Source organism: Mustela nigripes, chromosome X, assembly GCF_022355385.1.
Source record: "Mustela nigripes isolate SB6536 chromosome X, MUSNIG.SB6536, whole genome shotgun sequence".
Classification (NCBI taxonomy): domain Eukaryota; kingdom Metazoa; phylum Chordata; class Mammalia; order Carnivora; family Mustelidae; genus Mustela; species Mustela nigripes.
The window spans coordinates 78509174-78520384 of record NC_081575.1 but is presented as its reverse complement, the minus strand read 5'-3'; positions in this window follow the sequence as shown (position 1 = coordinate 78520384).

Below are 11211 nucleotides of genomic sequence, written 5' to 3'. Positions count from 1 at the left end.
CAGATTTACCAATTATTTCTTTTATGGCTTTTGCATTTTGAATTTGCGTAAGAAGGCCTTTCTACTCCAAGGTTAGGAACATTGTTCTGTATTTCCTCGTATTATTTTAGAATTGTTTATGTTTGGCTCTTTAATTTTCTGGAATTTTTTGTAGACATTTTTCTAAGTTGTTAAATATTCTTACAATATTATGCTTAATAGATGACTATTATTCCCTTGTAATACCAATTACTTATTAGTATTTTTCATTTGGACTTAAACATTTATTCAACAGATCATTCTTTCCCTATATGAAAAATGAAATTCCTAAGTATGTATATGGGTCTGGACATAAATCATCAGTTCAATAGTCCTAAAATCCATACCAGCATCAATACCACATATTTTTAACACTTCAGTTTTACATTATTATTTCATATCTGCAAGGGTAAGACCTTCTCTCTTTTTTTTCCCACAAATCTCTTAACTATTCCTGTGCATTTTCTTTCCCAGATGAATTTGAAAATTAGCTTGTAAAGTTCTATAAGAATTTCTATTGGGGTTTTGCTTGCATAAGTTTATTTCATCAAGTGGGTATAGGATATTATATTTGACAAACCAGTCTTCTATTGCTGTATAATCATGTCGTTTCTTTCTTTCTTTTTTTCTTATGTTCAGTTAACCACCATATAGTACATTGATCACCAAGACAGCATGGTATTGGTGCAAAAACAAATGCATAGATCAGTGAAACAAAATAGAGACTCCAGAAATGGACCCTCAACTCTATGGTCAACTAATCTTTCACAAATCAGGAAAAAGTCATGTTGTTTCTAATTGTCCAGTGTTATAAGCAGTTCTGTAAAGGATATTCAGAAAAAATCTTTGCTCACCACTATGATTATCCAACTGCAATAAATTTCAAAAAGACAAAGCACATCCACATTTTAGGGGCCCAGTGTACTTTAGGAAAGATTTTACCAATTTACATATCCTTTGGGAGTATGGGTGAGTCATTTTTCTATCCATGACCGGATCATTAAAGGGTTTTGAACCTTTGAAAATTTGATAGGCTACATATCTCATTGTTTAATGGATGTAAAGTATTTTATATTTTTTAAAAGATTTTATCTATTCACTTGCACATTTATTTATCTATTTATAGCCCAAGCAGAGGGAGCAGCAGGCAGAGGGAGAAGCAGGCTCCTTGCTGAGCAAGGAGCTCCACACAGGACTCGATCCCAAGACTCTGGGATCATGACCTGAGCTGAAGGCAGCCGCTTAACCAACTGAGCCACCCAGGTGCCCCAAGTATTTTGTATTTTCTATTTTCCCACAATAGATCACAAATTAAGCATTTTAAAACAATACCTTCTTGTCTTACAGTTCTGTATGTAAGAAGTCTTGGTGGGTTTAACTGAGTTCTTGCTTAGGTCTGTACAATACCAAAATCAAGGTGTCCCAAGACTTGGCTTTTATCTGGAGGCTCTGGGGAAGAATTCATTTCCATATTCATTATTTTTAATTTTTTAAAATTTATTTTCAGTGTAACAGTATTCATTGTTTCTGCACCACACCCAGTGCTCCATGCAATCCGTGCCCTCTATAATACTCACCACCTGGTACCCCAACCTCCCACCCCCCCACCACTTCAAACCCCTCAGATTGTTTTTCAGAGTCCATAGTCTCTCATGATTCACCTCTCCTTCCAATTTGCCCCAACTCCCTTCTCCTCTCTAACACCCCTTGTCCTCCATGATATTTGTTATGCTCCACAAATAAGTGAAACCATATGATAATTGACTCTCTCTGCTTGACTTATTTCACTCAGCATAATCTCTTCCAGTCCCATCCATGTTGCTACAAAAGTTGGGTATTCATCCTTTCTGATGGAGACATAATACTCCATAGTGTATATGGACCACATCTTCCTTATCCATTTGTCCAGTGAAGGGCATCTTGGTTCTTTCCACAGTACACAAAGATAAACTCAAAATGGATAAAAGACCTCAGTGTGAGACAGGAATCCATCAGAATCCTAGAGGAGAACATAGGCAGTAACCTCTTCGTTATCAGCCACAGCAACTTCTTTCAAGATATGTCTCCAAAGGCAAAGGAAACAGAAACAAAGATGAACTTTTGGGACTTCATCAAAATCAAAAGCTTCTGCACAGCAAAGGAAACAGTCAACAAAACAAAGAGGCAACCCATGGAATGGGAGAAGATATTTGCAAATGACAGTACAGACAAAAGGTTGATATCCAGGATCTATAATGAACTCCTCAAACTCAACACACGCAAAACAGATAATCATATAAAAAAAAGGGCAGAAGAAATGAACAGACACTTCTCCAATCAAGACATACAAATGGCTATCAGACATATGAAAAAATGTTCATCATCATTAGCCATCAGGGAGATTCAAATTAAAACCACACTGAGATAGCACCTCACACCAGTTAGAATGGCCAAAATTAACAAGACAGGAAACAACATGTGTTGGAGAGGATGTGGAGAAAGGGGAACCCTCTTCCACTGTTGGTGGGAATGCAAGTTGGTGCAGCCACTTTGGAGAACAGTTTGGAGATTCTCCAAGAAATTAAAAATAGAGCTTCCCTATGACCCTGTAATTGCACTCCTGGGTATTTACCCCAAAGATACAGATGTAGTGAAAAGAAGGGCCATCTGTACTCTACCTTATTCTTTTAAACTAACTCTAGAGCTGGCATTTATACAAAGTGCCTGGCCCATCACCACCTTCCTTCTTAATTTAAATATCACTTCAGAGAAGCCTTCCCTGACCTCCCCCGCAAACTGGATCAGGACACCCTGTAATACACTTTCGTGATACTCAGCTATTTTCCTCCCTAGGTACCCAAGACAACTGTATAGTTGCGTGATTAATGGCTGTTCCTTCTCCCTGCCCCCCTATACATACACCCTATACTAAACAGTAAACTTCTTGAGAGCAGGGCCCATATCTTTTTTGTTTTATTTGTACCTCAGTACCTAGTGTAGTGTCTGGCAATTGTATCTTTTCAATAAATATTTTCTGAAAGACTGAATGAATTAAAAAACCCTATCAGGCAAGTATTATGATTTTACCCATTTTAGTCATCCTATATGAAATCCCTTGAGGATCCTCAGAAATAAAAGGATGAGATAACAATCAATTATGGGTTTCTTAATATGTCAATATACCTTATTTTTAAATTATTTGCAAGGGATGGGTGCTTCTTTGGATTGTTGCTGAGTTTTCATTATTTTAGATTACTAAAATGAACAACCTTATAAATAGCTTTGCACATGTATGCACTCCTTTAAGACAAATGCCTGAAAATGGAATTGTTGCAGTGGGTATGCACATATTACAATTGGATAGACATTGCCAAATCTTCCTCCAAAAGAGATTATACACATTTATACTCCTAGTACCAGTGCACGAGAATGTCCCCCCCCTCCCATACTCTTGCCAAAGCTGTGTAATTCCCTTCATTTTATATTTGCCAATTTGGTACAAAGTGATATGTCATTGCTTTCATTTTCATATTTTTTGACATTTTGGTGAAATCAAGCACCTTTTATTTGTTTCTTAGACGTCTGAATTCTTTTTTCGAATATGTAGCCTATTTGTGTTGCTTGCCCAGGTTTTCATTGAATTTAGTATTTTCTTATTGATTTGGAATAGCTCTATTTATGTTGTGGATGACAACACTTTGGCTTTCTGTCACATATTTTTCTTAGTTTTTTATTTGTCTTTTACCCTTGTAAATTTCTTAGACTATACACATTTAAAATATTTTATACAATCAAATTACTGATTATTCCATTTATAATAGTTGGCTTCTGTGCTGTACGTGGAAAAGCTTTCCCTACCTCAAGATTTTAAAACTCTTAGGGTATCTGCGTGTCTCAGTTGGTCAAGCGTCTGCCTTTGGCTTAGGTCATGATCCCAGGGTTCTGGGATCAAACCCTGCATCGGGCTCCCTGCTCAGTGGAGAGCCTGCTTCTCCCTCTCCTTCTGCCTGCCACTCTGCCTACTTGTGCTCTCTATGTCTCTGTCAAATAAATAAATAAAATCTTTAAAAAAAAGATTATAAAAGTCTTTATGTTTTTTAGCACCTTTATGGTTTTAATTTTTGCCTTTAAATACTTGTCCAATATGGGTTTTATTTTGATGTACAATATAAATATAGGTTTCCAACTTTAATTTTTCCCAATAGCTATCCAGTTATTTCTATATAATTGTTGAATAGTCAATATTTTACTCATTCATTTGAAATCATACTAATCTCCTGGATATTTTGGATTCCATTTCCAGAATCTTCTGTTCCAATGGGTAGTGATTAAGAGTGCAAGCTTTGGAGCCAGGCTACCTGGTTTTGTACACTGCTCTGCCATTTATAGCTTGTACATCTGTGAAATGGGAATAATAGTATCCATGTCATAGGTTGTGATTACAGAAGTTTGTTTATGTACAATAATTGGAACAGTCCCTGGCACATAAGAAGTACTACTATTTTTGTAATATTTATTATTGTAGATTTTTATTATTGTTTTACCATTTTCATAGCTATATGATCGCATCATCTGCATGTAATATTTTGGTCACCTTGTTGTAGAATAACTTCTAAGCAACTTGAATAATTTGCCGGTGGCCTATAACAATGCTATTTATCCTTATATTTCACCTGAATTAGGCAGCTCAACTCTAGGCAGTTAGGGAGGGAGAGGAGAAGAAAGGAGAGGGGATGAATAAAACCAACTTTATTCAGAGATGACAACCCCAAATAACACACACACATGCACACACACACCTAGAACTAATAAGTGAATTTTTGTAGAATACAAGGTCAACACACAGAAATCAATCACATTTCTACATAGTAGTGATAAAAAATACTATTTATAATAGCTCCAGAAAATGAAATACTTGGGGGGAAATCTAACAAAACATGTGAAGGATCTGTATGCTTAAGTTTATAAAATTATGATGAAAGAAATTTCCAAAGGCCTAAATAACTGGACAAACATATCATGTTTATGGAGTGGAACACTCAAAATATTAAAGATGTCAGTTCTCCCTAAATTAATCTATAGATTTAATGCATCTCCTATCAAAATCTCAGATTTTTTGTAAATACAGATGTGTTGAATCTAAAATTCATACAGAAAGGCAAAGGAAGTAGAATACCCAAAATGATTTTGAAAAGATTAATAAGGTTGGAGGAGTCACACAACCTGATTTTAAGCCTTACTATATAGGCACAGTAATCAAAATAGTGTGGTATTGGTGAAGGGATAGACATATAGACCAATGCAACATAATAGAGAATGCAGAAACAGACCCACACAATTATGGTCAATTGGTTTGTGACAAAGATACAAAGAATTCAATGGGAAAATGATAGTCTTTTCAGCAAATGATATTAGGACAACTGGACATCAATATATAAAAAATGAATTTTGATTAAAACTTCACACTTAATACAAAAATTGGCTCAAAATGGATCACAGAACTAAATGTAAATCATAAAACAATAAGATTTTTCAAGGAAAATATAAGGAAACATCTGGAACTTTCTTAGATTGCTGGTGAGAATGAAAAATGTGATAGCCACCCTAGAAAACAGGCAGCTTCTTGTAAAGTTAAATATTCACTTACCATATGACCCAGCAATCCCAAGCCTAGGTACTTGTCTTAGAGAAGTAAAAACCTATGCTCATACAAAATCTGTACATAAATGCTTTAAAAGTGTTCTACATATAATCACCAAAACTTGGAAAGCACCCAAATATCCTTTAAGGGATGAATGGATAAATAAGCTGTGATATGGCCATCCAATGGACTACTACTCTGCAGTGAAAAGGAATGAATATGCAACAACTTGGATGAATCTCAGAACCATTACGCTGAATGAAAGAAGATGATTTCAAAATGTTATGTACTGTTTGCTTCCATTTATATGACATTTTTGAAAGGACAAAAATATAGTGATTGAGAACAGATCAATGGTTAGGAGTGGGGAGATGGTGTGAGGTCAAAGCAATAGCATGATGGAGTTTCTATGGGATGATGAAACTATTTTGTATACTTACTATGGTGGTGGTTATATGAATTTCTGCATTTGTTAAAATTCATGGAACTATACACACATAAAAAATCAAATTTACTGTGTGTTAATTTAAAATTAAAAACAAAAAATGATGCTAATTTTGGGAATGATACCTGCTACGTCTGGTGGGTCAGTACACAACATAACTTCATTTAACCATTGTTTATCCTTATAATTTCTTCTGGGAATTCTAAGGTTACCATAAAATATCCTAAATACAGATAAGCCTCTGTACCCAAGCTGTTAACCCTGTTATATCCTTCAAGGTGCATCAGTTAGAATTCTTTCAGTTGCAATTAACAGCAAAAACAACACACAGTGGATCAACCAATAAGGCCATTTTATTATCTCCCAGACATATAGGGATTCAAGAGTAGGTAATTCATCAGCTTAGCAACATCATTAAGAATGCAGTGTCCCTCCATCCTGTTCCACTCTCCTCAGCCTTCACTTTATGACCCCAAGATGGCTGCAGCTACTCAGGCATCACATGGTCATATCCTAACATCAAGAGGTTAGAAAAAAGATCATAACTGTCTTTTGTCCCTTACTAAGACCAAACTTTTCCCAGGTGTCCCAGTAGACATCCCCTCGTATCTTAATGGCCAGAGATCATGTTTCTTGTCTACGCCCAAATCAATCATTTGGCAAGATAAGTAGAATTATCATGGTGAGTCAGGTCAGACCAATGCTATTCACAATTTGGTTCCTGGGCTGGTGCTGGTCTACAAAATGTTGGTTATTAGTCTAGGACAACTAAGTGCAGAAATTGAGATTACACATGTAGAAACTTTTAAAAACAAGTCAACTGAGTAATTTGATGTCTTTTGAATATAATAAAAATTGGGGGCTGGCATTTTGTAGGTCTTCATTTGAGATCCCAGCTCCCATGAAATCTAGGGTTGTCCTACACTTGATCTTAGCCAAAAGTCCAAGAAGCAATCAGAGTTGTCCTAAATATGAACAGAAATCAAAGTGTATTAGGGAGGAAGAAACTGAAGGATGGCAGTTGGGTAGGGTACCAACAATGTCGGCCAAGAAAAAAAAAAAAATGGTGGGAATGATAGAACTCCTAAAATCCCTGGAAAATTCCAAAGTATGTAGCAATACCGGCCTACCTCAAGAAGCAAGAACAATCTCAAATAAATAACCTAACCTAACACCGAAAGGAGCTAGAAGATGAAGCTTAAAGCCAACAGAAGGTGAATAATAGAGATTAAAGAAGAAATAAATGATATAGATACTAAAAAGAAAAAAAAATCCAAAAGAACAGATCAATGAAACCAAGAACTGGTTCTTTGAAAAAATTAGTAAAGTTGATAAGACCCTAGCCAGACTTATCTAAAAAGAAAAAAAAAGAGAGAGAGAAAAGACCCAAATAAATAAAATCATGAATGAGAGGGGGAGAAATAACAACACATAGAAATAGAAATAATAATAAGAGAATACTATGAAAAACTATAAGCCAACAAATTGGACAACTTGGGAGAAATGGATAAACTCCCAGAAACATATAAACTACCAAAACTGATACAGGAAGAAATACAAACTGGAACAAATAACCAGCAAAGAAGTTGAATCAGTAATCAGATCTCCCAAAAAACAAAAGTCCAGGGCCAGATGGCCTCACGGGGAATTCTACCAAACTTTTAAAGAAGAGTTAATACCTATTCTTCTCAAACTATTCCAAAATATAGAAAAGGAAGGGAAAATTCCAAACCCATTCTATGAGGCCAGCATTACCTTGATTCCAGAACTGGATGAAGACTCTACTAAAAAAAGAGAACGACAGGCCAATATCCCTGATGAACATAGATGTAAAAATTCTTAGTAAAATACTAGCAAATTGAATCCAACAGTACATTAAAAGAATCATTCACCACAACCAAGTGGGACTTCTACCTGGGCTACAAGGGTGGTTCAGCATTTGCAAATCAATCAACGTGATACACCACATTAATAAGAGAAAAGATAAGAACAATACGATCTTTTCAATAGATGTAGAAAAAACATTCGACAAAGTACGACATCCAGTCATGATAAAAGCCCTCAACAAAGTAGATTTAGAGGGAACACACCTCAACATAATAAAGGCCATACATGAAAAACCCACAGCTAATATTCACAGTGGTGAAAAACTGAGAGCTTTTCCTCTATGGTCAGGAACAAGACAGGGATGTCCGCTCCCCTCATGCTTCCAGTCCTAGCCACAGCAGTCAGACAACCAAACAAAAGTCATCCAAATCAGTATGGAAGAGGTGAAACTTTCACTATTTGCATATGACATGATACACTATTTAGAATACCCAAAAGACTCCACTAAAAAATTGCGAGGACTGATACATGAATTCAGTAAAGTATGGGAGACAAAATCAACATACAGAAATCTGTTGCATTTCTATACACCAATAATGAAGTAGCAGAGAGAGAAATTAAGGAATCAGTCTGATTTACAATTGCACAAAAAACACAAGATATCTAGGAATAAAACTAACCAAAGATGTAAAAGATTTGTACTCTGAAAGGTATAAAACACTGATGAAAGAAATTGAAGATGACACAAGGAAATGGAAAGACATTTCATGCTCATGGATTAGAAGAACAAATATTGTTAAAATGCCTCGACTCCCCAAAGCAATCTACACATTTAATGCAAAACCTATCAAAATACAAACTGTGGGGCGCCTGGGTGGCTCAGTGGGTTAAAGCCTCTGCCTTCAGCTCAGGTCATGATCCCAGAGTCCTGGGCTCGAGCCCCACATGGGGCTCTCTGCCTAGCAGGAAGCATGTTTCCTTTCCTCTCTCTCTGCCAGCCTCTCTGCCTACTTGTGGTCTCTGTCTGTCAAATAAATAAATAAAATCTTAAAAAAAAATACAAACAGCATTTTTCACAGAGCTAGAACAAAACAATCCTAAAATTGTTTTTGTGGTGTATGGAGCCACAAAAGACCCCAAATAGCCAAATCAATCTTCAAAAAGAAAAGCAAAGCAGGAGGCATCCCAATTCTGGACTTCAAGTTATATTGCAAAACTGTAGTGATCCAGGGGCACCTGGGTGGCTCAGTTGGTTGGGCTCAGGTCATGATCCTGAGATCGAGTCCTGCGTTGGGCTCCCTGCTGGGCGGGCTTCTCCCACTGACTTCTCCTTTCATGCTCTCTCTCATTCTCTATCTCTCTCAAATAAATAAATAAATAAAATCTTTAAAAAACCCTGTAGTGATCAAGACTGTATGGCACTGACGCAAAAGTAGACACTTAGTTCAATGGAACAGAAAAGAATGAAGAAATGAGCCCACAACTATAATGGTCAATAAATTATCAACGAAACAGAAAGGAATACGCAATGGGAAAAAAAATCTCTTCCACAAATGGTGTTGGGAAAACTCAACAGCAACTTTCAAACGAATGAAATCCACTTTCTTACACCAAAATGGATTAAACAACTTAATCTGAAACAGGAAATAAGTAAAATGCTAGAAGACAACACAGGCAGTAACCTCTTTGACATCAGCCATAGCAGCTTCTTGCTAGATACTAGATATGTCTCTGGGGGCAAGGGAAATAAAAGCAAAAATAAACTATTGGGACTACATCAAAATAGAGTTTCCGCATGTTGAGGGAAACAATCAAGAAAACTAAAAAGCATGGGGCGCCTGGGTGGCTCAGTCAGTTAAGCGTCTGCCTTGGGCTCAGATCATGATCCTGGGGTCCTGGGATTGAGCCCTGCATGGTGGTGGGGGGGAGCAGGAAGCCTCTTTCCCCCCCTTTCCACTCTCCCTGCTGGTGTTCCCTCTTTCGCTGTCTCTCTTTTTTGTCAAATAAATAGAATTGTTAAAAAAAAAAAAAGAAAAGAAAAACAACTAAGAAGCAACCTACAGAATGGGGAAGATATTTCCAAATGACGTATCTGATAAAGGGTTAGTATCCAAAATATATAAGGGACTTAAACAACTCAACACCCAAAAAACAAATAATCCAGTTTAAAAATGAGCAGAAGACACAAAGAGACATTTTCCCAGAGAAGACCCACAGATAACCAACAGACACATCACTTATCATCAAGGAAACACAAATCAAAACTACATACCCCCTCACACCAATCAGAATGGCTAAAATTAACAATATAAAAAACAGCAGGTGTTGGCGAGGATGTAGATAAAGGGGAACCCTCTTACACTGCTGGTGGGAATGCAACTGGTGCAGCCACTTTGGAAAACAGTATAGAGGCTCCAAGAATCGATCCAACGATTGCACTACTGTATATTTACCCAAAGGATACAAAAATACTGATTTGAAGGGATATATGTACCCTAATGTTAATAGCAGCATTATCAACAATAACCAAATTATGGAAAGAGTCCAAATGTCCATTGATTAATGCTGGATATAGAAGATGTAATATATATATACATATATAAAAATATTTTATATGTATAATATTTTATATATATAAACTATATGTATATGTATAATAGAATATTAACTCAACCATAAAAAGAATAAAATCTTGCCATTTGCAATCGTATGAATGAAGTTAGAGAGTATATACGCTAAGTGAAATAAGTCAGTCAGAAAGACAAATTCACTCAAATGCAAAATTTGAGAAACAAAACAAACATAAGAGGCACAAAAGAGAGGAAAACCAAGAAACAGACACTCAACTATAAAGAACTAGTGATTACCAGAGGGAAGATGGTTTGGGGGAGGTGGATAAAACAGGTGATGGGGGGGACGCTTGGGTGGCTCAGTTGGTTGGACGACTGCCTTCGGCTCAGGTCATGATCCTGGAGTCCTGGGATCGAGTCCCGCATCGGGCTCCCAGCTCCATGGGGAGTCTGCTTCTCTCTCTGACCTTCTCCTTGTTCATGCTCTCTCTCACTGTCTCTCTCTCGAGTAAATAAATAAAATTGTTAAAAAACAAAACAAACAAACAAACAAACAAAAAAAAACAGGTGATGGGGATTAAGGAGGGATCTTGTGATGAGCACCGGGTGTTGTATGGAAGTGTTGAATCACTAAATTGTACACCTGAAACTAATATTATACTGTATGTTAACTAAATGGAATTTAAATCAAAACTTGGAGATAGAGAGTAGAAGGAAGTTGGGGGGAATTG